Source organism: Podarcis gaigeae, assembly GCF_964106915.1.
Source record: "Podarcis gaigeae genome assembly, chromosome: 8".
NCBI lineage: Eukaryota > Metazoa > Chordata > Lepidosauria > Squamata > Lacertidae > Podarcis > Podarcis gaigeae.
Window position 1 is genome coordinate 85613488 of NC_139684.1, and position 6404 is coordinate 85619891.

Genomic DNA, 6404 nt, shown 5'->3' on the forward strand with positions numbered 1-6404 from the left:
AATCATTCACATTTCGTAGAAATGACAAGTGCTCCTTCTCTCTTTGTTCAATACGAGTTGAGCTTTTTTATTCTTAAATTGAAATTGGTTGTTATTAAGATGCTCGCTTCGAATTAAGATCCCACCCATGCTTTCCACCCGCGTAAGGTCTGAAAACGCTCCCGCCCCCACCCCCCTCCGTCTGCTTGCGCCGAGCTCTTCCCTCCTGAGGATGCGAAGCTTAGCTTGAAACGCACGTCAATCATGAAGGTCGCTTAGTGTGCCTGTGCCTTTAATTCACCCCGCGCTTGACAGCCCCGTGGTAATAATGTCTTCGTCGGAGGCTCTCCTTTGAGCGTGCGCGCGCGTGTGGCTATTTTGAAAGAGAGAGGGGGGTGGGGCAACACAAATGCAAATTAAGTGAAAGGGGTGGAGGGAAGTGGCTTTCTTTTTTTTCATCGTTTCTCTTAAAACGTAATATAAAAATTTAGCTGTATGTTACCTTCCCCCCTCCCTAAACCCTTGCCTTCCGTCCTTTTATTTTTATTTTATCTTTTGCCTACCCCTCCTTTTTTTTAGACGCCTTGCTCCATTGCAATCAGGCATTTGGCTGACCCTCTATGAGTCTGTGCCTGCTGGGGTCCTGCCTCCGGAGCCCGTGCGGGGATGTCTCGGAGACCCCGCGCTGACTGCTGCTCAAACATCACGGTGAGTTTGTTACAATGTAGCAATTTCTCTTTAAATCTCTTAACTCTCTCTACCTGCAACTCAGGGCTGTGACAGGGCGAAAAAAACCTGGGGGGAAAGGGAACCGTGTCCCCCCCTCCTTGGGTAGCAGCCCTGATCTCTTTCCATTGCTCCCCCAATCCAGTTCTCCCCCCAAACAGCCTCATATTACTGCGTCTGCAGGGCACGTCTACAGAATACAATGTAGCTTTATAAAATGATACACAACGTTCTAATCGTTGTGGCCGAAGAGGGGGCGCTGGGAGGTTCTCTCCCCACCCCCATCTCTTATTTCGCATATCCCCACAGCCTTCTAGATTAGGTTTTCCTTCTCCACCAGATGGGGGGGGGGCGCGCTTTGGGGAAAAGAGGAAAAAGAGAAGAGATGATAATTCGCAGCGTCGGATGGTTATGTGTCGGGTTTTGATTTCCCGGTTGCAAAGGCATCGTCTATTTCGCTTTCCCCACCCCCACTCCACCTCCAAAATAAAAGCAAAGGATGCCCCTAGCAGATGGGTCTTTTCGCTTGGTTTTTGATTGCTTGGATGGTGGGATATAAAGCACACAAAAAAATGACTGTTTTCCTTGGTGTCAAATTTGAAAAGGGAAATCCCAGGGTTATATGTATTTGCTTTTTAAGACATATCCAAACACTATAGTAAAAATTAATTATTGAGCTCTGTAAAACAAGGAAGACCTGCCAAATACGGGTTATCCTCTATTAACCTTCTCTCCACCTCTTTATGAAATCTCAAACTTGAGCCTCTGGCCTTGTCTTGTAAACCGCTGCTTGTTTGTTTTGTGCTGATTTGGTTCAAAAAAAGCAACAATACAACTCAGTGATAATACATTGGATAGAAATTTTCAATGTTTGTTTGTTTGTTTGTTTGTTTTTGGTAGTCAAATGGGATGTTGTGCGCCTGCGATCCATTCTTGTGTTGTCCTGAGCATATATATTTCCGGGAAATAAAAACATATTTTTTGCTTTTCAGATGTGCATTTTGTGTGTGAATCATGGCTGCCCCCCCTTAGCACAGTTATGTTTGGGTTTTGCTTCTTTTTATATGCTTGTGTACATATTTGCAATACATTACAAACTTTGGTTCTCTGTCCTGTCCTGTCCTGTTGTTCTATATGTCCCAGTTAGTTGTCCAATCTCTTCTGGAGTTTATCCAAAGAATTGCATACCTCTCAGTTCAGAATAATAAACAAACCGCAAAGCATAAGAGGTGATTTTGTATATGTTTTGTAAATCCAGTGTTTTTCAAAAGTGCTTCTAAAACAGCTCTTCTTCACCATGATCAGATTCATATTCTATGGACATCTCTGTAGTGACTATATCAGGAGTATTGATACTATATATATCAAAACATTATACAGTAAAGCTGAGTGTTCACTAAAAGGAGTTGAAGTATTGTAGTGGATTTGCCCATAATCATATACTTGATTGTTTGGGGTATCTGAATATATTCAATATAAGGAGAGGTTTTCCTTTTTATTTGGTTGTTTATAAAAGTAACTACACTGATCTAAAATTAAAAGTCATGGTGATATGAGTTGGGGTTTATTTTGCTTGTAATTCAGGTTCACTTACTTGCTATATTCCTGAGTTTTTACTTAAGTGCTCAACCAGTCAACTGTTTTACTGAAATTACCTGGCTAAAAATGTGTACAGATGACATTACTCACACTATGATCCTAAACACATTTGTTTTAAAGAATGTCCCATAGAAATCACCCGGATAGCCAAGTAAATGCTGATAAGATCAAAGTCTTAGAATCAGAATTCTAGGACAAGATTTGAAGTCTATATTGTTAGTGCTTGCTGGAAAAAAATCCAATTATTGCCATGTCTTTTTTAAAAAGATCAACTGGAACAATTCTGAATAACTTCCCCACCTCTGCTTTTCAAAAAGGAGAACTAAGTGTTGTTGTTGTTTTGTTTGCTTGTTTTTAAAGAACATATGGTATGTTTTCCACAACTGTGACTTAGAAGTTGTTCTGCCTTTTTGTTGTGCCAAATTACCATGTACCCGTTGATGCTGATATTAAATCCAGTATGAGTTGAACTTTTATTATTTATATTTCTCTCCCACCAAATAGTAAATGTATTTCTAATACTTGACAAGTAGAAAATAATGGTAGCCGTGTGGGCCCATAAGAAAATTCCAAAATCCTTATTACGACAATACCTGTATTAGGCCAACCAAAATATCAGAAAATAGTGTGCAAGCTTTCAAGTTCTCTAGAACTGTTCATCACTTGAAAGCACTAATAGGTTCAATCCTTGCTGTTTTGTTTGGAACACTGTTATTATAGTGTCCCTTTAATGCCAAATATTTCAGGATATTAATACAGTACATGAACTGAATTTCTTAATCACAAAACGCAAGAAAACCTGGAATGCATCTTTTATTTGTATGGCAGGATGCTTGAGAGGTTTAAGAATGTTACTGACACCCTCTCCCTCCAAGTTTTTTTTTTTTTTAAAACTATCTGATCTTCCACTAGGAGCTCCCCCACCCCGTTATATGCATAAAGAGATCATCAAGAGAAGGTTTTCAGATAATGCTCATTTGTAACGGCAGTTTTGGTGATGATCTGAAAAAGAAGTTCAAAATTGGAGAGTACTCTTAGACCCGGCTTTGCCCCTAGATGCAAGGGTAGAAGCTGGGGTTTGGAGTGATTTGCCCAGTTTAGGCTGGTGTTTTAGATGCATCCATCCATGGGAAGTTCTATCCTGGCTATGGTGACATATGCTTTAGTTACTTCCAGACTTGATGACTGCAGTGCACTCTACACGGGGCTGCCTTTGAAGAATCTTCACTTGGTCCAGAATGTAACCACAAGTGTCCTGATGGGCACTCAGCCTTTGGAGCACATTACACCGATTTACTGCACTGGCTTCCAGTTTGTTTCTCGGCACAGTTCAAAGTCCTGGTTATGACCTTTAAAGCCCTCAGTGATTTAAGTCTAGAGATCTTTCTCTTCTCATACAACTTTTCCTGTTCGTTTAAGATCTGCAAGGGAGGCTCTTCTCAATATCCCAATGTTATTAGAGCAGGCATAGGCAAACTCAGCCCTCCAGATGTTTTGGGAATACAATTCCCATCATCCCTGACCACTGGTCCTGTTAGCTAGGGATCATGGGAGTTGTAGTCCCAAAACATCTGGAGGGCCGAGTTTGCCTGTGCCTGTGTTAGAGATATGGTTGGTTGAGGGTTAGGAGAGAAACATTTCTGTGGCTATGCCCAACTGTGAAACTTGCTGTCTTGAGGTTTGGTCCACTCTCTTTTGATCTCTCTTGGCGCATATTGAAGGCATTTTTATTCTATTGGGTGTCAGCCTACTGAGCTGAGATAATTCAATGGTGTTTTAGTGGACATGCATTGGTTTTTAATGCTATGTTTTACTGATCGGTTACTTAATGTTTGTAAACCACCTTGATTGCAATAGGAGGAAGGAGTATAACCTTAATAAAATGGGGGGGGGGCAACTTTATACCATAATCTAGAAACTAGCTCTGTACTAGCTACAGAGATAGAGGTTTGTTGAGCATGCAGGAGATTCATATATCTGCAGTAAGGATACCACCCTGCTTGGGTTTGCAGAACTGCTGTATCTCAGCATCATTTTCTCTATCAGAAAACATACTGTTTTCAAAATAATTTCTTAGACCAGGACCCAGGATTAGGAGGGGCTTGAAAAGACAGACACAACAACAACTTCCTTTAAGGAGAATTCACAGGATGCTTGTGCATGTACTATCAGACAAGTTTGGGTAGAGGCATGGTTATGCTGTTGCTCCAAGAGTCCAGCTTGGAGCACAAGCCTGTGCAGGGGATGCCAGCTACTTAATCACCAGAAGTTTGTGCGCATGTTCTGTGCACCTTAGGAGCTACCATGCGTGCTTTGTTAATAAAGAATTAAACCATTTGTCCTCTTTGGGCTGGGTGAGCTCAGGACAATAGCACCAATAGAAATTAATTTCACGTTTCCCCCTACCTCCTTTCTTATTTTTTAATTTATTAATTGCTATACTGCTTACTTGCCCAGACAGCTTCTGAGTGGCTTGGCATATATAATTTTGTAGTTCAAAGGCTGTTTTGGCTTGGAAGGTTTTGGATTATGCTTCTGGGTAGCATAAAGGCTTTATTTACTTCCGACCCAATACATTTTAATAGTTACAGCAATCAGCTGGTATATACTCTTGTTCTGGAGATACATGAATTTGAAATTGGAAATGATGTAAATCACCAAGAACAGAGGATTTTAAATCATACTAATCTACAAAAAAATCAGTTGTTGAATTTTCTTGGTAGGCAGTTGTAGAACCTCATATTTAAAGCATGTAGATCTGTGATGTAATACCATGTTCCTTCAGGGTCTTGCCAGGTTTTTGAGTGGCCCACAACTTAGACAGATAGTATAAGGGGTATATGCTTAAGTGAAATGAGGCTTTTACTGATAAAATTGCTAAAGGTTTATACATGTTGAGGTTTGTTTATTGAGTCATCTGCTTTAAATGGTTAATTGATTTTAGCTTTAGTTTGCATGTGATCCAAATCTCAATAGAAGTCTTTTTGAGATACCGAAGAACAAATCTGCTTGCAATTAAATAAATATTAGCAGAAAAAGAGCATTCTTCATGTTTTATTTCTACCCTATGACAATAACATACCAGAGCCAAAATGGCTCCAACACATGAACAAGTGTGCCTTTGACTTTTAACCCTACCAAATATATACTTTTATCCCAAACTAACAGCCTTAGTTTTAAAGACTAAGCTATTGTTTTGAAATAAATTACATGAGGGGAAATACGGTGAAAGAAAAACAAGGCTTGTTAAACTGTCACGTGACTATTTAGGTCTCTTAGTGAAACTTCCTGATTGCAAGTGTATGTGTGTAAATATTCAGGCACAAATATGTATGCATTGTATTATCTCAAGGGTATCCAGTTTTGTCACAGTGACTATTTTAAAAATAAAATGAAAATGGAGTATCCCTGACTGAAATAAAAGCAAAACAAAAAACAAAAATATGGTAGAAGGTGATTGCTCATGGCCACAAACTATTGGCAACTGGATTTGCAAAATGTATTTATTTATTTATTTATTTATTTATTTATTTATTTATTTTAAACTGTCGCACTTTTCTTCCTGCAGTGTAGGGGAAGTCGAAAGAAGCTAACAACATAGAAATGGGGGGGGGGGGGAATCCAGCCAATATTAAAGCATAAAGAAACACTTTGGTAATCACTCTACAGAGAGCATTCCATTGTGTCAGTGCTACAACTGAATAAGTTGAGGGAGCAAATCCACTTTAGCTCTTCTGCATTCATTAAAGTGGAGGTAGCAAAAAGGTAACCAAAATAGGATTGTCACGAGGAGTGAAACATGTATGCTCTTTGTATCACTCAGACTGAGAAGGGTCAGTGGAGTGCAACTCCATTTTTTGTTTACCTTGTCAAATAAACACTTTGGTTGGGAAAGAGATTTAGTCTTCCAAGGAGGTCTTGCTTCACACTTTGAGAATGTTGACTTAGTTGAAATCATAGGTAGTGTACTTTTTGTGAATGAAACTCTAAATGATGGTCAACAGTCAGCAGCCACTGGGCCAAATCTGGCCTCCTGTGCTATTAAGCTCTCAGTAACTAATTCAGAAACAAAGACAGATGTGAAGGAAGCAGAAAATGTG

At 39.7% G+C, this 6404-nt stretch overlaps 1 protein-coding gene across 10 annotated transcripts in view; it reads left to right on the top strand.

Annotated features, from left to right (window-relative positions):
• BICRA (BRD4 interacting chromatin remodeling complex associated protein) overlaps positions 1-6404 on the top strand; it is a 96217-nt gene that overhangs the window by 6110 nt on the left and 83703 nt on the right. For all 10 annotated transcript variants that reach the window (XM_083753579.1, XM_083753574.1, XM_083753581.1 and 7 more), the window contains one exon: positions 559-687. The gene's annotated coding sequence lies outside the window, so the exon portion shown is untranslated. The remainder of the gene's footprint in view (positions 1-558; positions 688-6404) is intronic.